Raw genomic sequence first — 22,366 nt, 5'->3', positions numbered from 1 at the left:
CCACTGAACCTTCCCTCCCCAGTCCTTACTTGTTTGTGTTTCTTCCTCAAATATCTCAAATATTCTTTATTCTGATGATCAATGGGGCATAGCAGATAGAGAACTATTTTCAGACTCAAGAATGTCTTGGTTCAATCCCATTTCACTTCACAGTCTAGTGTTCTGTGACCCTAGACAAATCAATGATCTGTCAGTACCACTTGGCAAGTCTGTAAGACCAAAAATTGCAGTCTCTGCTTATCATTGCTGGTAGTAGGGATGTCCTCACAAAAATTTCACCAATTTCACTGCTGAAGGGTAATCTCACCAATAAAATTATAAGTCCAGTCTTAAAATGTCCACCCTCAAAATGTCTGGACATGTTATAACTCTCTCTATATAGGCTTCTTAAGTCTAGGGATGCTCTATATGTTTTTAACCCTAACACTTAGCACAATGTCCTGAAAATATAGGTATATAATATTTGCCTGTGATAATTAACTTCAAACCTTAAAGCAGTAAGTCAGACTTGCTCGTTAACAATTTATATTTTAACTAATTTATTTCAAATCAAAATAATTTTCAAATTTCATATTTTAACTAATTTATTTCAAAGCATAAAATAATATTTATATTGATAATGAAAGCAGTTTAGCATCATGAAGAAGCAAGTATTCATGCATTTGGGAATAGAAAAATAAAGTGATATAAGAGTATGCTGGGCATCTTCATATTAAGAGAAAAAAGACATATGGAAATCATGAAAAATGTTTTGAAATTTTTCAAAATATTTTCTTTAAAATATTCCCTTTGAGGGGCGTCTAGGTGGCACAGTGAATAGAGCAACGGCCTTGGAGTCAGGAGTACCTGGGTTCAAATCCGACCTCAGACACTTAATGATTACCTAGCTGTGTGGCCTTGGGGAAGCCACTTAACCCCATTGCCTTGGAAAAAAAATATTCCCTTTGAAATAATTATATAATTAAAGAACCTTCACCCAGCCCTTACTTCAGTGCTTCATCATAGTATGGAGATAGCCCTGGGTTCTTGAAGGCAATGCTCATGTTGCCCAAGTACCAGCAGATCCCAGCTAGTTAGAAAGTTTTCAGGGACAATTCTTACGCTACTGTCCAAGAACCAATCTGGCTAAGTCATTAAACTAGCAACCATTACATACACTGGGCTAAAACTTGGAGATTATTTTAAAAAACAGAGGATACAGGGTAGTTAGGTGGTGCAGTAGATAGAGCACCAGCCCTGGAGTCAGCAGTACCTGAGTTCAAATCCAGCCTCAGACACTTAATAATTACCCATCTGTGTGGCCTTGGGCAAGTCACTTAACCCCATTGCCTTGCAAAAAAATAAAAATTAAAAAATAAAATAAAATAAAAAATAAAAAGCAGAAGATATTCAAGGAAATCACAGTTTTATGAGTATAGCAAAATCCATCACCAAGTTGACTACAAGGTGATGAATTTGGAAGCCCCCCCCCCCCAGTAAGAGACAAAGGCATTGCATTTTGTATCAGTAGAAAGAGGATATAGGTTATACTGTACTGTCTCCTCACTCCCAGTAGTGGGATGTAAGCTTTCAGAATAGAAAATATCCTGTTTTCATATTAGTGTTTCCCAGCACTTGCTACCTGGGGGACTTGGAACAAGTAATTTAACCTTTCTGGGTCTCAGTTCCACTATTTCCAAAAGGAAAGGTTTGGATTGAGTGGTCTCTAAGATCCTTTATATCTCTAGTTAACAAGAATTTAATTGCAAGCATGTATATAATGTTATAAGTTTAGCAGAGCACTTACTTAACAAACACTATCTCATTTTATCCATCCAGCAATTCTGGGAGTCAGGTGCTATTATCCACATTTTATAGTTGAAGAAATTAAGTGACTTGTCTAGGGACACACAGTTATCAAATATCTTAAGTAGTTCTGTCTTCAGGTCTGGTCCTCTGTCCACTGTATCCCTTAGCTGCAGTCCTTTGATTTCATGATTAAAAGCTAGAATGTTTAAAAATGATTCACAAATATGTTCCATTCTTAGAATAAACAATGCTGATTTCAGATTCTGATGATAATGTACTTTGGAAGGCAATGCAGGAATTATGTTTAAGATCATAGATTTAAAGAAAAAGGGACCTTTTTCAATCTTTGTGACCTCTTGGTCTTGCAGATGATGAATCTCTGAATCTGGAATGTATACATGACTTGCCCAGGGTCTTACAACTAGTAAATTTTGGAGATGGGATCCAAACTTAGATATTCCAGACTCCTAGTTTTTTGCCCTGTCTCTTCCACAACATAAATATGAACCATAGAGGCAATAAGAAAAACTTTGTTGTTTTCACATATGACAACCTTCTCCTTTTGAGGGAAAAAAATTGTTTTGCTGAAAGAACACAGAATTTCTCTGGGTATGTTCTGTCTCTGTAATTTCAAAAAGACTCTATCTTTGTTCTCATTGCTAGGAAGATATAAAATGTTGCAAAGGAAAGAAAGAGAGGTGGCCTATTGGAGAGGATACATGCCCAAAAATTACTACTATTTTGAAATGTAAAAGATGAAAACTTTCAGAAAATATCTAATTATGTTTGGATGATAAAGACTGATCCTATGATTTTATCAGTATAAGGGATTCACAAATGAGAACACTCATTCTACCAATTCAGGTCAATTCCTTTTCTGTCACTTATTATCTTAAAACGGGGTGTTTAACCTGAGATCTTTTCAGAAGGTCCATGAACTTGAAAGGGGAAGAAAATTACATCTTTGTTTTCACTAAGCTCTGGAATATAATGGTTAGTCGCAAGGATAGCAAAACTGACATTCTTCTCAGAAGGGCCCCTAGACTTTCCACACTGCCAAAAAACTCCACAACCACAAAAAGGGTTCAGAACTACTGTCATAGAGCAAATTGTTGCCTAGAGAAAGAAGAAGTTAAATGATGTACCCAGGGTCACAAAGCCCATGTGTATCAGAAGAGGGACTTGGACCCAGGTCTTCCACCTTCAAAACCACTAGCCATTCTTGTCTCTCTCACACATTCCCTATTTGTTAATGATCTGTCGAGAGTAGTTAGGATATGTTTGACCAAATGATAAGCTAAGCTTCTCCATTTTCCCAAAGACATATAATGCAAAATTATTTTGTAATTGAGCTACAAAAGAATTTCAAAATTTAATAGCAATGAAATGTGAAGGGATTTAATGATCTATTTCATGTTTGAAAGACAAATTTGTTTTATCTTTATAGGCTGTTCCTTTGGATTATGGAAGGGCAGCATGGTTTTGTGGAAGGAACGCTGGTTTGGGATTCAAAGAAATTAGCCTTGAGTCCTGGTGCCAATCTGTCACAGTTTTGTTGCTGTGAGTTTGTCAGCTAGGATCACACAAGATCATAGATTCAAAACTGGAAGAGTTCTTACAGATCATCAATCCCACTGTCTTCCCCTTCATTTTGTAGCTAAGGAATATAAACTCAGAGAAATCCAGTGACTCACCCAACATTACACAGGTAATCACACCCCCAAGCCATAAAATATGGGTAAATATATTTGTACCACCACCCTCACAGGACTGTGGTGAAGAAAATGCTTTGTAAACCCTTCAGTGCTATGTAAATGTGAGCTATTATTACTACTACATTGATAGAGGCAGAATACAAAATCATATGCCTGAAAGCAAGCAAGGAAAAGGAGATGATTATAAATGGCTTCATTGTTTTATTTTACCAGTGAATTTTTTATTTCATATTTTTATAAGCTCAAGTGACAGTTTTCTTTTCAATATTAATGAGTTTTCAGGTTACAAAAATAGATCTATTTTTGCCAATTGCCAGTGTGCTTCAAGTTACCAGTTTTCATGTTCAGATTTGGCTATTCTAGATCTTTAGACTGTGAATGGCAAGGGTCCCATAGATTGGTTTATTTAAATAAAACAAGTAATATTAAGTTTTACATGTACTCATCGACAGGTCAAACCACCAGTGTCCATGATGGACAGAATCAGGTTGATTTCATTTCCCAGGACAGGAGAGTAGCCTAACAATGGTGATTATCCTGAGGCAATTGTTCCTGGTCCTTTAAAAGATATTCCTGAGATGGCATCTGCTGTCACAGTCACTTTCAGCCAAAGGTACAAGGCGGGGAACTTCTGAACTTCCCACTGTAAAAAAGATGACAGAAAAAAACTTCTGGTGCCCAGATTCACTCTGCATTTGTTTACTGACTGGGCCTTTGGGAATCAGTAATGAAAGAAGAAACACATGAAATAATATGGTATTAGAAAGCAAAAATGAATGTTTTACAGGGCCAGGGCACCAAATAAAGGTGCTCTCCTGCTTGCATCTTGATCTCATTGGTTCCTCTATCTTTATGCTCATTATTTCCTACCATTTCATTATAAACTGATTAGCATCACATTATTATTGTTAGTAATAATAGTCATTAATTACCCCTACAGAATGGCAAGTACTGGTCAGAATAATGGACAAGAAACCTGTGTTTTCTATTGTCCTGCACTTTAAGACTACATGATTCTATTGGGCTCTATTTCATGATTTTTTAGCAAAGAAATGTCAGCTGCAAATAATGGAGACTTACTCTAAGTGTAACAAGTCCTGTTGTTGTGGAACATGCTTGTCACTCATTGTCCTCCCTGGATGGTGAATCCTAAACTGCCGTGAGATAAGACCTAGCTTTGGCATTAGCAAATGTTTTACCTTCTAAGTCATTAGACTATGGAAATTAGTCTCTGTTAGTCTTTAGCAAACTATTACCAAAAAGTACCTCAACAGTGATGAGAAAATGAGGTAGGGGTAGAGTGTGGAGTGGGAAAAGGAAAAGAAAAATAGATCAAAAAGCTCTGCCTCAGTAAGGAAAAATGGTTATGGAATGAAGCCATGAAAATCACTGGCCTTGGTCCTGAACCATCTTTCTTCATACCATATAATCATTTCTAAAGCATTTTGCAATTGGCAAAGTACATGCATTATTTCATTTAAGTTCCAGAATAATCCTATGAATTATGTAAGGTGGATATTATCCTCATTTTTCAGATGAGTAAACTGAGGGTCAGGGTGATTAGAGAGAGAGAGAGAATATTTGTGAAGCATTTTCTATATACCAGGCACCATGCTAAGCCTGGGAATATTTGTAAAAGCAAACAAGACAGTCAGCATTCTCAGGGAGTTTGCATTGTAATGGAATAAGAAATAAGAAATAAAGAAAACAGAAGGCCTAGGGAGGAAGGCAGAGAAAGGAGGAAAGGGTACCCATATAGGATCATGGCTACAGACTGTAGAAAGTGTTGAAATAACCCTGGTTCCCAATCAGTTAAAGAAAATGACTCACCTATCAGAACTAATAGAGACCAGCATGGATTTTTAGTTTCCAGTGGTGAGGTGATAATCAGAGAGTAAAATCATGGTATGAAGAAAAGGAAGATATGTAGCCTAGCCAGTTAAGACAAAGACTCACCCAAAGCTACAGATTTGGTGCAAAGAGAGCTGGATTTGACACCCTGGGTTTAAATTTGAAGTCAGAGGACCTACCTGGGTTTAAATCTTACTACTAATATTTATAGCCCCAGACTATCATTATTGCTTTCCCTGTATTTTCAAAGAGTTCCAATGATATCATAGGGTAATGTCTTGAGTCAAGCATGACTTGGATTTAAGTAAAGCAGAGTTGCACAAAATTGCCCTCTCTCCGCGAGAGTCCTGGGAGTCCAGCGGCTAGGATGTCTGGTGATGGTTTGGGATTCAGTGAGTGACTTTGGTATTGTAAACCTCTCACATGACTGCTAAGCTCTCATCTAGCTAATAATATGGTCAGGGCCCTGGGTTCATATCTCAAATCTGCTAATTACTACATCTCTATTCTAGAAAGAGAGATTTCAAAGCGCTAGTCTTGTAAAGTGAGGCAATCAAATTAAATGATCTTTAAAGTTCCTTCCTAACGGGGGCAGCTAGGTGGCGCAGTAGATAGAGCACTGGCCCTGGAGCCAGGAGTACCTGGGTTCAAATCCGACCTCAGACGCTTAATAATTACCTAGCTGTGTGGCCTTGGGCAAGTCACTTAACCCTATTTGCCTTGCAAAAACCTAAAAAAAAAAAATTCCTTCCTAACCTATACTCCAATGAAAACAGCAGTAAATATTAATGCCCAAACCTGAATTTTATTTTTTTGGTTCCTGATAAGAACTAGTTCTATTTCTTATAAAAGGCAAGATTAGTTATTTTGATCTCCTCACCCATTTTCCCCTACCTCTATTACCAACCCTATCCATTTCAGTTTCACTTAATTTTTACCTCCATCAAGAAATCAATTTATGACTTCTTTTCACTGAATAGGAGGTCAAATAGCAACTTCAAAGGTCCTTAAGAAAAAAAGGTAAGAGAAGAATTAAGGGTGATAAACAGAGGTAAATATCAAATGGGGGAGCAAGTTATAACTATCAATCAAGATCCACCACAAGTAGAAATTGAGGAGTTCATTTTGATGGCATCCTAATAAATATGCCACAAGGTTCACTTAGAGTCAGTGGTTTTAATTGGTACAAGAAGGTTCAATGTCATTCTTCTAAAGGTGAAAATGGAGACAAAGACTTCTGGGTCCAGGAATAATGACATTTCTATCATGCAATCAAGGTAAAATAGTCAAGAAAAAAATCAAATGAGGAAAGAGAGAAATTGGGGTGGGTGAATTATTCAGGATTTTTAAAGTATTGGCCATGGAAGGAATGCTAAGCTTGAAGTGGAAGAATATAAATATTCTTTGAGAGGAGGTAGGATGAAAAGAAGTCAGCTCTCCTGCTTCATTTGTCATCTGAAAAAAAATATATTGACAATGAGAATTCATTCACTCTGAATTTATTACATGCCTGCTGAGTGTACAGAACATTATTAGGACTGGAGAGGTAGATTTGCATAGCCACATGCAAGCTATAAAATAAAAAACCATTTAGAACTAAAACTATTAGCTCTATTAACAATCAATCAGAAAGCATTAATATACCTTCTATGCATCTAGCATTATGCTAGAAACTTGGGAAAAAATAATGAAAGAGATAAAAATCAAACCATCTCTGCCCTCAAAAGAGTTTAAACACAATCAAGAGTGACTAAAACCAATGCTTTTCTGTCCATGGGTAACAAAGACCATCCATAGGCTTCCAATCTAGTCCAGTCCATTATTTTTTTGGATGATGACACTGAAATCCAAAGAGGTTAAGTGAATATTTAAAATCATATAATTAAATCTAACTATTTTTTGAGTTGTTTTTTGTTTGGTTGGTTTTTTTGCAAGGCAATGGGGTTAAGTGGCTTGCCCAAGGCCACACAGCTAGGTAATTATTAAGTGTCTGAGGCCAGATTTGAACTCAGGTCCTCCTGACTCCAGGGCCGGTACTCTATCCATTGCACCACCTAGCCGCCCGCTAAATCAAACTATTGACATATACTTTAAGGTTTGAAGTCAATAGTTTGGGAAAAATTTTAATCTCAACTCACTAGAATATAATACATATGATATATGTAGTAGGAAGCACACTGGAGATCAGGGAACCTGAGCTTGAATCATACTTCTAATATTAATTGTTTTTTAACCCTGGCTAATGTGTATCAACAAGCATGTGTTAATCATCTGCTGCCGTGGCGGTCATTGTTATTGTTGTTGTCTGGTCCTTTTTGTTCTCAGTTGTATCCAACTCTTTGTGACACCATTTGGGGTTTTCTTGACAAACACCCAAGAAGTTTGTCATTTCCTTCTTCAGCTCATTTCACAGATGAAGACACTGAAGCAAACGGGATTAAATTACTTACCCAAGATCACACAGCTAGCAAATATCTTAGACCCGATTTGCCGAGTCCTCATGATTCTGGGACTAGTACCCCAATCCACTGGATCAGCTAGTTGCCCTGTTTTTAAGAACTTTCTCAGGGACAAAAATGCAAGAGTTTCTGCCCTCAGGAAGCTTACATTCTACTAGGCAGCAACAACATATGCACAGATGAATTCAAGTAGAACCCAGGAGTGAGCATTCTAAGCACTTTGAGAGTTCCTGTTTTGTGGTTATTGCCCAAATCTTTCTCTTTGGCCCATAATGGTACCTTGGAAGGGCAGTTAGGTGGGACAGTGGATACAGTGCTAGGTCTGGATTCAGGAAAGATCTTAGTTCCTATCTGACCTCAGACACTTAGTAACTGTACTGAGAAAGTTGCTTTACTCTGTTTGCTTCAGTTTCCTCATCTATAAAATGAGCTGGAAAAGAAAATGGCAAACCATTCCAGTACCTTTGCCAAGAAAATCCCATATGGGGTCATGAATAGTCGCACAGGACTGAAAATGGCTAAGCAGCAACAATGGGACTCTGGAATCTGTGCTGAATTTAGAGTTAAAGAATTATATCAATCAGTTAAATTTCTATTAAGCATTTACTTTGTGCCAGATCCTATGCTACGTCCCGGAGGTATAAAGAGGCAACAACAACAGCAAACAAATAAATCCATTTAGAACTAAAACTATTAACTCTGTTAACAATCAATCAGAAAGTCTGTTCTGCCCTCATAGGGGTTTATAATCTAATGGGGAAAACAGTTCAATTCAGTCACTTTTCAGTCTTGTCTGACTCTTGTGACCCCCATTTGGGGTTTTCTTGACAAAAATACTGGAGTTGTTTGCCATTTCTTTCTATGGTTTATTTTATAAATGAAGAAACTGACTTGCATTGACTGACTTGCCCAGGGTCATACAATTACTAAGCATGTAAGGTCAGATTTTAACTCAGGAAGAAGGGTTTTAATGATCCCAAGTCTAGTGCTCTTTCCTCTTTGCCATCTAGACAACACACAAGCAACTATGAACCAACAAATTATATACAAGATAAATTAGAGATATAGAAGAAAGATGCTCATACTAAGGGAGATTTGGAGAGGCTTCTTATAGGATATAAGATTTTAGCTATGACTTAAGAAAACAAGGAGGAAATGATGAGGAGAAAGGGAAGGCAGGTATTCCAGACATGGGAGATAGTCATTGAAAACACATGGCACTGGGAAATGCTTCAGTTTGTGCGAGAGTGAGTAAGGAGGCAAGAGTCCATGGAGGGGAATAAGGTATAAGAAAGGGTAGGAAAGGTCTGGGTTAGACATAGCAGAGATCTATTTCTTACTACCTTTGTGACCTTGGACAAGTCACTCAATCTCTCTTGCATTTAGTTTCCTCATCTCTGGACCATCACCAGTCATCTTGATTTATTTCTTTCCACTAGTCTTTGATAGGAAATATATAGGAAATAGTGAGACTGATGACTTTTCACAGCCCTCCCTCACTTAAATCCAGTTCACTTGCAAGTCAAGACATCATCCTCCTGACATCATCAGTCCTCTTCAGGAACAAAGGACAAAATGACAATATTTTTTTTCTCATCTGAAAAATGATTTGGACCGGGTAACCACTGAGGTTCTAAATATATGACCTGATTCATGACTTTAAGGTATAATCTACTCAAAATTTATATCAATGATAAAAGTTCTCAAACTATTAAGTATTCCCTCATCCTGAGTTGCCTCTGGAAAATCTCAGAATATAATTCAGATATTGTCCATGTCTACACCTATGTGGGTAAAGTATAAAACCTGTCATTTGCTTAACTGAGTTCTACAGCTCCTAATTTGTAAAATAAGGCTTTCTAAGGTCACTTCACATCTTAAGTCTGTGATCCCATGAAACTATACAACAGAATTTCTCTTTACACAAAGGATCCTTCTTTCTCCCACCTTAAATAAAACTCCTACAATTCACAAACAGCTGACTAATACTTTGCTCTTTAGATCGGATGATGTTATTATAAGATTTCTATTCAAATTTGCCTTTATGTTGAATAATTAAGATCAGTTGCTAAGTACAGTGATTTATATGGTCAAAAGAATGTCTGAAAGAAATGTCAATTATGGTTAGGGGAAAGAAATAATAATTCATTAAGAAGAATATAGATTCTTTTAAGTTCAAATGTTGGAACAAATAGTCAGAATTTAGTGGGGAAGGAGAGGTATATATTTTATAACTCCCCAAATATGCCTCTTGTGGTGGTGCAATATTAAATATTAGCATTATAAAGTAAAAGTGGAGAAGGCTTTAAATAATCAAATATCCAGTTTTCTTGCAGAGATACCACTTATGGATAGGGAAACTAGCAAAATACAATTTCACAGTAATTCTCAAGCAGTGAGAGCAAGAGCTAAACAAATCACTCCTTCCCTACTGCTATCATGAAGTAATAAACACTGAAAGAACCAACCTTCTGTACATTCTCTGAAGATTATAGGGGGAAAAAATTGTTCCTTAGGTTTTCTCCCTCCCTCCCCTGAGGACCTATTTTTAAATGACAAAGAAATGGGATTCCAACTGCAGAACTGGAATCTGAGAATAAAAAAAAGGGAAAGGGGGGAGAATGGGAGGAAAGGAGGGAGGAAAGGAAGGAAGGAAGGAACAAATTAACTTTATTAAGTTCTTACTACAGGTAAAGCACTGTGCTAAGTCCCAGGAATACAAATAGACAAATGAAACAATTCAGATGGAATGGTCCCATGGTCCTTATATAATAGCACCCAAGCATAATGGGATGTATTTTCTTAATGTCATTTCCATTGATAAAACTCTATTTGTTGTCATCCAACAATTCCAAAGACTTTAGAAACAGAGCTTTCCTTTCTGAGTCTTCACTAGCTATCTATAGAACAGCCAAGGAGTCAAGGGCTACAGGCCTTGCAGAGATAGTTGTCTGGTCACATTTCCAAAAGCATCTACAAATGAGTAGGAAGAAAAGGGGAAATGGCTTGGTTTTGTGCAAATTAAATCTCACTGTATCTTTGGACTCCACTAAAGGTCTCTAATTCCTCTTCCCCAGGGGACAGAGGGGTGATCTTAGATTCTCCAAAGTGATGCCAGCAAGGCAGAAGCCCTGGTCATTCTTACCAATATCCAAAAATTTTGAGGATGAGGTGAGGAAGAACCATATATATCTGTTGTCAGAGGATGAACCTAGGCAGATTCAGAGGTATCACCAAGCTGACCATAGGTTAATAAGTTTCTCATTAATTGACAACTTAGGGAACTGTTTTTCCCATACTAATTTTATAAAAAAGGAACTACAAGGCTCAGATGAGAAAGGAGATGTGTCAAGATCTTATTAGTTAGAACAGTTAGGATGAATCTTGGGAGATGAATAAAAAATCCTTCTCTTGGGTTCAAAGGATCATCCTCTTAAATACAAGGTGGAGAAGGCATCAATGGCAATTCTTCTTTAAAATATCTACGAACTCAGCCTTCCCTATGTCCTCATCAATATCCAGGGTTTTCAGGTTGAAGAAATTTTCTCTACCAATACAGGTAGCTATCTTCTCTATAATTTATAGTCTTAGAGAATTCCATAAAGCCCTGAGAGATGAAGTGAATTGCCCGATTTTACACAGCCAGTGTGAATTAGGAGCAAGATTTGAACCCAGATTCTTTCAGACTGTGAGTCTGGCTATCTCTCCAATACATATTTCATATACATATATATAACATATATATATAATACATAATAGGATACATGGCATGTTAAAAATAACTGAATGCAATCTTTGCACTAAGAGGGAGTACTTAGAGAGAATTTTTTGTGTATTCAGGATTAGACGCTGTTGGTTGGGAAGAACATTAATATGACAGAGAGAGGAACAACCAAGACAGTGGAGAGCCTTGAGTCTGCAATATAGGGAGCACTGGAAGGAAATGTGGATGTTCATCTTGGAGAAGGCAAGATTAGGAGTTGGGGGAACATACCAGCAGAAGTCTTGAATTATCTGAAGATCTGTCAAAAAAAAGAGATTAATTGTATTCTTCTTGGACCCAGAAACATGAACCAGGATCACTGGATGGAAGTTACAAGTACAAGTACAAGTTACAAGTACAAATCAAGACTTGATTTGAAGAAAAACTTCCCCAAAATTACAATTATCTGTAAGAGAATTAGTCATTCTTGGGATATCTTTATCTTCATCACTATAGCAGGTATTTTTAAGGTTCTTTAAAGTTTACAAAGTACCTTTAAAAATTTTTTTTCAGGGGGTGGCTAGGTGGCATAATGGATAGAGAACCAGCCCTGGAGTCAGGAGTACCTGAGTTCAAATCTGACCTCAGACACTTAATAATTACCTAGCTGTGTGGCCTTGGGCAAGCCACTTAACCCCATTTCCTTGCAAAAAAAACCCCTAAAATAATAATAATTAAAAAAGAAAATTGTTTTACAACAATCCTGGGAGGTAAGGGTTATTATTAAACCCATTTTATATTTTGGAGATGAGGAAATAGGCAAACAGTAGTTAAATGACTTGCCCAAAGTCACACAGCTAATAATCATCTGAGATCAAATTTGAATTCAGATCATCCCAACTCCACTTCCAGGGTTCTATGTATTTTCCCTATCTGACTCAAGATGATATTAGATGACCACTTATTGTGTGTGCCATAAAAGGGATTCTTTTTCAAATATTGGTTGAAATAGGTTTCCCCTTAGATTGGTTATTGAGTTCCCTTTAGATTATACAATTCTATGTTCTGTGTGAAACATGTAGGAAGAGGTCTAAGAAGAATGCTTTAGACCTTAGGAAATTGGGAACGGGTCTCAAGCATCCATCAACTTGTACAATGTCCTTCAAATCCCTTTCTCTCTAGAGAATCTAAACTGCCTTTGTCACTGGTTCTTGTTGGGTAATTGAGTCTATTCCATGAATGCTTGTGTCCTCCTCTTCATCCCTATCCACCTTGGATGAGGCATAACCTCTGTGCTACAATATTATATCCTACCTTTTTGGAAGACCAGGAAAAACAAGTTAATTTGCTTGACATTTTAGGACATATAGTCTGCCACCTCAGGATTTTCCTAGTGCTCAGAGCAGATTTCCAGGCATGAGGGGTGCATTGTGATGGATGGTCTGAAAACATGCCACCAAGGAAGTTCTTGGCAGTTCTGCCAACTGTTTCTGGCTGCAGCCAGCTGAGCAAGTGAAATGTGTTGTAAATGCTGAGGAAAAGGTTCCGTGTGCTCATCATCTGACAGCCTGGGCTCATTATGAGGCAAGAAGAGACTGAACTCACCTATCACCAATGCTCACCTTCAGCCAAGAGCTAGCACCATGTCTCCAAGATGAAGAACTCACACTTTCCCATAAAGCAGTATTTCAAGTCATCATCTGGGTAAATAGTGCCGAATTTCTCCCCCATTTCATTCTATACATTAATTCATCTTCCCCCAAAACCTAATAATAATTATAATCATAATCATAATTGCTATCATATGTAGAACATATTAAAGTTTGCAAGCATTCATGTAATTATTCTCATTTTATCAATGAGCAAGCTGAGGCAGGCAGGTTAAGTGGTTTGCCCACTCATACATCTTGTATAAGTTAGACATCTTATAAGGACCTGAAGCTAGATTTGAATTCAGTCCTTCCTTATTTCCACATTCAAGTCTATCTGCCTAGCACTTCCATTTAACTTTCCTATTTCTGGCAAAGGCACCACCATCCTCCCGGTCATCCAATTTGCCGCCTACTAGTTACCCCATCTTATTCCACCCCATCCGCCACTGCCAAGTCTAGATAAGACTACATTTTTCACCTTTCCCTCCTCTTCATTAAAAGTCATTCACCCTAAGTTCATAGTCCTAGAGATGAAAGGAACTTCAGAAGTCACCTAGCTCAATCCCTCCTTATTATTAATGAGGAAACTGAGGCAAAGGAAAGTTGTGATTTGTCCAGGGTCATCCAGGTAAATGGATGTCAGAGGCAGGATTTGAACCTACTCCTATGAATTCAGCATCAATGGTCATTCCATTTGGCCATTCTGCTAAATCAATCTCTCACCAGACTATTCTTTTTTTAACAGATTAATTACATATAAACTTGTGTAACTACATGGAAAATTAGTTTTCAACAATCATTTTGATAAGGTTTTGAGGTCTGCATTTTTCTCTCTTCCCTCCTTTCTCCCCTTGACAGAGAACAATCTAATATAGGTCATACATGTATAGTTATGTGAAATATATTTCTATATTAATCATGTTGTGAAAGAAGAATCAGAACAAAAAGAAGAAAAGACCATGAGAAGGTAAAAAACCATAAAACATAAAGCAAATTTTAAAAATTGAAAATAGTACATTTTGGTCTGCATTCAGACTCCATAGTTCCTTCTCTGCATTAAGATGGTATTTTCCATCACAAGTACTTTAGAATTGCTTGACTTTTCTTAATAGCCTCCTAATTAATCTCCTTCCCTCTAGGACTCCTCATCTCCAAGTCCTCATTTGTCCAGCTGCCAAAATAACTTTCTTGAAGTATGCATCTGACCATCTCACTCTTGTTAAAAAAAAAAAAAAGCTCCAGTAGCTGCTTATTACAGAAAGAATAAAATTTTTAATTCCTTAGCTGTTTATCTAAGCACCACCTGGCCCTCTTCTCTAGCCCTCAGTATGCTTTCAGCCTTCCATCTTGAACTGATTTCACATCAGCCCATCTACACATTTTAGACAAAGTAGTCCTAAACTCATTACAAGATTACCTGCTTCCAAACCCATGTCCGGAATGTGCTTCCACCTCACTATTCACTTTCAGCCTCTTTCTTTTCCTTCAAATTCCAATACAAATGCCAACCTCCATGAAGGAAGCGACTCCCAGCCCCAGATGAAAATGTTTGCTCACTCTACAACTAAATGTCTAAGACTCTTAGTTTGACAGTGGAAGGATTTCCTATACCAGACGTTCCCAAGCCTAGTTCCTAGAGATCTCTTTCTGCCCTCCACATTGCCCCCATAAGTACCTACTTAGATCTGTACTTATTTGTGTTCATGTGGAAGCTCCCTTCCCAGAATATAAGGAACCCCTTCCCACTTTTCTGGACCCTTTTTCTTAAAGATAGGGATTGAAATGTACCTGTAGTATCAGGAGAACAGTGAGGTATAGGGAATCTCCAAAAGAGGGAACTTTCTTTACTATTGGGAGTAGACACTTTCTCTTGAACTGATCATCTTGGAGAGTTTATCACTAGAACAGTGAGAAGGAAAATAACAGTCCCAGGATCACTCAGTCACTAAATTTCAGAAGATGGCCTTATTCCTGGGTCTTCCATGCATTTTTATTGGCTGTCTTCCATATCCTCTCATCTCCATCTGCTGGCTTCCTCTACTCCCTTCAAGTCTCAGTTTACAACCTAGTCTCTGGAAGAAATCTTTCTCTACTCATTTTAATTACCCCTAGTGCCTCCCCTCTGAGATTTTCTAATTATTTTTATATAGTCCCTCTCATTAGATTGTAAAGGTAGATAGTATCTATCTTTCTTAGTACTCAGGGTTTAGCAATGGCATACCTTAAAAACTTAATTGTTTTTTGATGACATCTCTAGTCGCCATTCTCTCTCTCCAAAGATAGTGGCAGTATCCACAGTCTCCAAAGTCCCTGTGAGAGGGTCTGTTTAAACTAGAGTTACATTTGCATCTCTAGCCTAGCACGTGTTGACTTTAAAAGATGTCAGTTGTCTCTGGTCAACAGAGTTCAGTGCAATCAAGCAAACCCAGGTATGTGTTCTTCTGTTTCCTGATCAGCCTAGCTCTGAAGCTTTCCCTACTCTCTCTGGGAGTCAATTAAAATGCAGGTGAAAAATGATTCTGAAGAGCCATGGGTTAGATGTTCTCCATCCCCACAGAGAATCTTACAAGAAGAAGTGGACTTGAGTTGCTGTGGGAAGAGAGAGGGACCAGCCTGAGGTGATTAAAGTGTGAGACAGGTTGCTGAGGAAGGCCACGGTTGCTGAGGAAGGCCACGGAATCTTCAACTCCTGCACTTTTTAAAAACCAGACAGGTCTTGGATCTGGAGCATTGCAGGGTGGATGGTAGAGAGCCAGAGGACACTTGCTGGGAAGGTTATGCTGGGAATTCCATTTATGTATTCAGATTGTCTATGAGGTTCCTTCCAAAATGAAAATAATATGATTCTGAGGTCCTCCCTTTCATCTTACCCTAATAGCCCTAGTGGCCTAGCATATTTCCAGATATCATGAAGTCAAATTGACTTCTAGGGTTGCAGAAGGGATATCTACCAAGGGAATTCTCTTGGTCCTCCTAATGTGGACAAGTCCTTTTATGGTACTCTATCATTCTAGTATGAAAGAGGCAAGATGCTTGGGATCCTTGGCAAAGTTGTTAGAAATGGTGGGGAGAGGGCTGAACTTGAAGCCAATTAGACTTGGATTTAAATATTATGTCTGATGGTCCAGCTCCTTCATTTAACAGATGAGGAAACTAGCTGGTTAAGTGGCTTACTTTTATGCTCATAGAAGTATTTAAAGTCCAACCATAGATCATTGCTTATCTCACATTTGAGGAAACTGAGGCTTCCTCATCTTTGAGGAAATAAGTGACTTGCTCAGGGTCATGCAGCTTTTAGATGTGCTTAATTTAAATCCTTCCACTTTACATACTATGCCACACTCTTTTTCTATGTAAGGGAATCTAAACTACTTCCCAGGATGCCTGAGAAGGTACTCACACAGAACTCATCCAACCTTTCCGGAGAGCAATTTGGAATTATGCCCAAAGGGCAACAAAAATGTGCATCCCCTTTGATCCAGCAATACCACTACTGGGTCTATACGCTGAAAAGTTGATGGAAAAGGGTAAAAAACATCACTGGTACAAAAATATTCATAGCAGCTGTTTGTGGTGGCAAAGAATTAGAAATTAAGTAAATGTCCTTCCATGGGGAATGGCTTAGCGAACTATGGTTTATGTTTGTCATGAAACACTATTGTTCTATTAGAAACCAGAAGGGACAGGAATTCAGGGAAGCCTGGAGGGATCTGCATGAACTGATGCTGAGTGAGATTAGCAGAACCAGAAAAACACTGTACACCCTAACTGCAACATGGGAGCGACAGTCAACCTTGATGGACTTGCTCATTCCTTCAGTACAGCAATCAGGGACAATTTGGGGCTGTCTGCAATGGAGAAGACCATCTGTATCCAGATAAAGAATTGTGAAGTTTGAACAAAAACCAAAGACTATTACTGTCAAATTAGAAAAAAAAGTTATATTATTATGTAATTTTGCCATCCCATACTTTAATTTTCATTCTTAAGGATATGATTTCTCTGTTATCACATTCAACTGAGATGAATGTATAACATGGAAACAATGTAAAGCCTATCAGAATGCCTTCTGTGGGGACTGAGGGGAGGGAAGTAAGAATGGGGGGAAACTTGTAAAACTCAAAATAAATAAAATCTTTCTTAAAAGAAAGAGCAGGTCCTCACATAGTCAACCACTTTTTGTTAAATACTTTCTAGGTATCAGACACTGAGTTAAACTAGAGAGATACAAAGAAAGATAAAAATCACCCCATCTCTAGAAAAACTCAGTCTCCCAGAGGAGTTCTTAGAAACTCACATGGAATTATCTAGTGACTCTGATTCACTAATCTGATAAAATGCCAGGAGATAATGTTCTCCCTTAGATTGTCTTCAGAACTCTCGAGAAACATGCCAGAGGTAACTTCTAATTCAGTCTCATTATAAATACAGTTCTGAGCCATAAAAAGACTAACTTTAGCAATTAGATATCAGTACCATCTAAAGGTAGGCAGCTAAATGTCACCATAGTGGGTCTGGAGTCAGGAAGTCTCATCTTCCTGAGTTCAATTTTGGCCTCAGACACTTGCCAGCTGTGTGACCCTGGGAATTCATTTACACTGTTTGCCTCAATTTCCTCAACTGTAAAATGAGCTAGAGCAGGAAATGGCAAACCACTCCCATATCTGTGCTAAAAAAACTACTAATGGGTGACAAAAAGTCAGACATGACTGAAAAAAGATGACTGAAAAAAATCTAAATGTTCAGAAAGTGAGTATAATTCTCTAGTACTTTAATGAACCCGCAAACTCACAAGCATGGATATTATCTCCAACAATGTAGATCACACCTTATCCATGCCAGTACCTTCTCTAATACTCTGGTCCACAGCCTTCCTTATCTTCTCCATGGTGGGTGGCTGGAAGCCATACATTGTGCTGGAAGCCTTAACTTTTTGTAATATTTCAAGGAGTCTTTAAAAATACTCTGAAAAAGAAATGTGTTTGAGGTCAGAGGGCCTAAGTTTAAATTCTACTCCACTGGCTATATTTATATCCACATATATATATATATATATACACAGAGAGAGAGAGAGAGAGAGATTTATGTACACATGAAGGTCTTTGGAAACAATTGTGGGACCATAGGAGACACTGGCATGGTGTGTCTGCTGTGATCCATGAACAGAAGAAACATGAGATTGTGCAAATTTGGAGTTATCTCCACTCTAAATGTTTATATGGACTTTTTCCCCCCAACTAGAGTCTTCTGAGCTCATATTGATCTGATTGGTCACAGTCAGACATACTATATCTTGATCCTGACATACTATGTCCTTGACCTCTTTGAGCTTGAAAGACAACCACCAAGCAACATTGAAACATAGACCTAGAGCCCATGTGACCTTGAGTTAGTGAACTACTCATCATCTATCAAATGAAGGGTTTGAAGTAGATAGACTTTTAAAGTCCTTTCCAATTCTCAATCCACAATGCTACCATACCAGGAGAACAGCAAGTTGTCTATTTTTTGTTTATTCCTTGCTCTAGCCATACAACACTTTGTTCAGTCCTCATTTCTCTGATATCCTCCTTTTCTTCTGTCACCTTTCCTTTTGGAACCTTCTACATTTGCTCCTACTCACCATACTCCTCTCTGTGGCCCTCTGAATGATTCTGAGTTTGATTCATCAACCAAGTCATCAACAAGTTTTATCCATCTTACATGAGCCCGGCATGGTGTATGAATGTGAAGAAGCAAAATCAGAAACAATCCCATAAGTAAATAATCATTGACTCCATCTTCTTTCCATCCTATTCTATCTCTTCATTCCTAAATTGCCCTTATAATGCATTGTGGGTAGAAGGTGCAGCTCTCACAGCCACAAAATTTTATCCAATATGCAGGCAGTAGTGTCAGTGGTTTCCTTTTATCCTCTTTTCTCGACAACGATAGAAATATGGCACACCACTGCAACTATCTTAAGAACCTGCCAAGTTCGATACTGAGTACTCAGTATTCTTTGAGACAGATATTCAATTGAGGAAATACCTCCATGTAGGCCAGTCTACATTTTAATTATATTCAGAGATGCTTAACTGTACATTTTAGTCTTTGAAATGTTGTTAGAATTTAGATTAGTGCTGTTAATGCAGCACTTGGGATCCAGGTAGTTAACTGTAGTTAACTTTCCTATTAACAAAAGGTTTGTTCCTATGGAAAGGAGGCAGCATAGTACAATGGATAAAGGACCAGTCTTTGAGTGGTGAAGATATGATTTCTGCCCATTTTGGCTCTGTGACCATAGATGAGTTACAATCTCTCAATGATCTCCAATATATTCTCTAAGAGGATGAGTTTCTGAACTATGTTCTTGGAAGAAAAGTTCCATGGCACAATTTGCATAGCACAATGAAATCACAAGTCTAGATCAAAGGAAATATTAAGCCTGTTGATGAATTGAAATACCATAGGGCAAGGACAATGCCAAAATGCAATAAGGAGTTGCCTTTAGAGGAAGCACAATGTGGGAGAAATCTAACTAATCATAATTTCAGGAGTAAGGCCCAACATCTAGCTCAACAATGTATTTTATAGATGAGGAACCTGAGCCTCAGAGAGGTGAAGATGGCCTTACCCAAGGTCATGGAAGTAATAAGTATCAGAAACTGGATTTGAACTCCTAGCCCTCTGATTCCATAGCCAGGACTTTCCACTGTGGCCCAGATAATAGTATGAATGTGACCTTCAGTGAAGCACTGAACTATCAATCTCATCATCTATCAAATGAAGGGTTTGGAGTAGATGGACTTTTAAGGTCCTTTCCAATTCTCAATCCATGATTCTACCATACCAGGAAAATAGCAAGTTGTCTGTTTTTTTGTTTATTAATAATAAGATAATTAAGATTAATAAGATAATTAATATTAATAATATTAGAGACTTCTTGCATAAGGACTCAAAGTTATTAAGTTTTGAGTCCTTATGAAAGACGTCTCTAATATTAATTATTTTGATTAGGTATTTATACCTTTTATTTTTTTAAACAATTACTATTTCCCAATAAATTGTACAAAGAAAGGACTCAAAAAAGTGATTGTGCCTGCAGCAACCTATGCCCTGTAAATCCTCCATTGCTCTACTGCTGAAGGCAAATTAATTGGGCTAACTAGTCCTGCCATGGCGGGGATTAGTTTTTACAGATAATGTACATTCAGCACCCTTTGGGAGTTGTTTTTGTATATATCTGTATATATTTTGTATATATTAACATTATGAGATCTTGGACCTAGAACTAAGGGATTTCAGAGACCATCTAGTTCAACTTTCCCATTAGATAAAAATGCATGCTGATGTTCTGAGAGGTAGCATTTTGCTTAAGGTCAGGGAAGGAAGGGTTCAGTCATTTTTGAAGGACCTTTGAAGTCGTTTTATCCAAAACCCAAATCAGTTTTGTTGTTCAGTCTTTTCAATCATATACAACTCTTGGATGACTCCATTTGAGATTTTCTTGGCAAAGATATTAGAATGATTTGCCATTTCTGTCTCCAGTTCATTTTACATATGAATAAACTAAGGTAAACCAGATTAAGTAACTTGCCCAGAGTCACACATTTAGTAAGTATCTGAGGTCAGATTTGACCTCAGAAAGATGAGTCTTCCTGGCTCCAGAACCAGTGCTCCATCGCCAGTCAGGGAGTCATGAATGTCAATTTATATTCATGATTCCTCTCACTTTCCCTGTATCAATTCCATTGAGCCTTCCTATGTCTCTCTGAATTCCTTCCACTCATTCCTTTCTTCTATGATTCTAAATTTCTTCAACTGTGAAATGGAGGAGGAAAGAAAACAGGACTTATACTACCTACCTAACAGGATCATTATGATTAAAATATTTGATTTCACTTTATTTTTTTATTTGTATTGTTATTATAGGCATTATATGTTTTGTTTTTAGGAGGGCAAGCCCCTCAGTCTCAGTTTGTAAATGTCATCCAGTACTTTGCTGAATTTTTCATATTCATTATTTATAATGGCTCAAAGATATTCAAACGTTACCACTTCTTTAGTCATTCCTCATTCAATGGGCATCCACTTAGTAAGCTCTTCTTTACAACCTCAAACAATGCTGCTATGGATATTTTGGGTTATATGGGAGTCCTTAGCTCTCTTAGGGTATAATACCTAAAAATAGATTCTCCAAATCAAGGACATTAACTGATTTTTTTCACTTTCCTAGGACAATTTCAGCAATAAGTTTACAACATTCATACCTAACCTGGCAGCACTACATGGGATACTGAGAGGTACTTGTCCAGGGTCATGCATTGAGTTCATGTTAGAGGCAATACTTGAACCCAGATCTTCCTGATACTAAAGCAGGCTCTCATATTCTAAACCATCACTGCCTCTAGCCACAAGAAAGACAGTAACAGGATTTTCTCTAATTCCCTTCCCAGCCAAGTCCATCATACATTCATATCACTTTTCCCCAAATGTCCCATGTGTTTAACATCAATATTCTCTCATGCAACTGGAAATTATCTCTTTCTGTTTAGAACTGATCCAGAAATACTGCTGCCGCTTCGTGATATTCATTTTATTTCCATTCCTTCAATGTGACTGTCAAAAATGAAAGCCTCCCCTCTCTGACAAATGTATGTGCTCTGTAGTGAACTGAGTATAATGGAAATATTCTTTGATTTCATTTCAGTGAGCTTCCTGATTCTGCCCACTTCAATATTTGTGTAACCCTTTGATGACATCATCATGACTTAGTAAAAAGGAACACTCTCTCTGAACCATACATTGCTCCCTATGGTTCAACAGGATGCTAGTGATTCATATCTTTCTATAAATTTTGACTTGGTTTTATTACTCCTTGAATAATGTAACAATCCTGTCTAGACCGCAGAACACTTGACAAACATGACTACAACACCTTTAGTCCAGGGATGGGGAAAGCATGGAGAAGTCAAAAAGAAGTGCTTAGATACCCTAAGACTCTGTTTTCTTATCTGGAAAATAAAGGGGTTGAGCTAGATGGCCTTTGAGGTCCTTTCTAATTCTAAAACTAAGAGCCAGAGACTAATTTTATCTTTATCAACATTTTGTCAATCTGCTGCCATTGAGCGTTAAAAATGGCACCCACCAATGTTGCCTAGACTCTAATAGGATGTTATTTTGATGAACAAGACAGTCCATGCTTAGATTCTAATT

At 37.7% G+C, this 22,366-nt stretch overlaps 1 protein-coding gene and 1 long non-coding RNA gene across 4 annotated transcripts in view; one reads left to right on the top strand and one right to left on the bottom strand.

Annotated features, from left to right (window-relative positions):
- ANKS1B (ankyrin repeat and sterile alpha motif domain containing 1B) overlaps positions 1 to 22,366 on the top strand; it is a 1,440,110-nt gene that overhangs the window by 1,207,910 nt on the left and 209,834 nt on the right. Inside the window, exon 1 of one of the 3 annotated variants that reach the window (XM_074226654.1) lies at positions 13,165 to 13,220. The exons of the other annotated variants lie outside the window; for them this stretch is intronic. The gene's annotated coding sequence lies outside the window, so the exon portion shown is untranslated. Of the gene's footprint in view, positions 1 to 13,164; positions 13,221 to 22,366 lie in introns of those variants that run through there. 3 annotated transcript variants of the gene reach the window in all.
- LOC141511778 (uncharacterized) lies at positions 3,750 to 13,023 on the bottom strand. Its single transcript, XR_012475401.1, has 3 exons — positions 12,831 to 13,023; positions 11,808 to 11,835; positions 3,750 to 4,146 (listed from the first exon to the last, which is right to left on the bottom strand). It is a non-coding gene; the product is annotated as an uncharacterized LOC141511778 (long non-coding RNA).

This window comes from Macrotis lagotis, chromosome 2, assembly GCF_037893015.1.
Source record: "Macrotis lagotis isolate mMagLag1 chromosome 2, bilby.v1.9.chrom.fasta, whole genome shotgun sequence".
Classification (NCBI taxonomy): domain Eukaryota; kingdom Metazoa; phylum Chordata; class Mammalia; order Peramelemorphia; family Peramelidae; genus Macrotis; species Macrotis lagotis.
The sequence above is the reverse complement of the archived record's forward strand: the minus strand, read 5'-3'. Positions and strand labels throughout refer to the sequence as shown.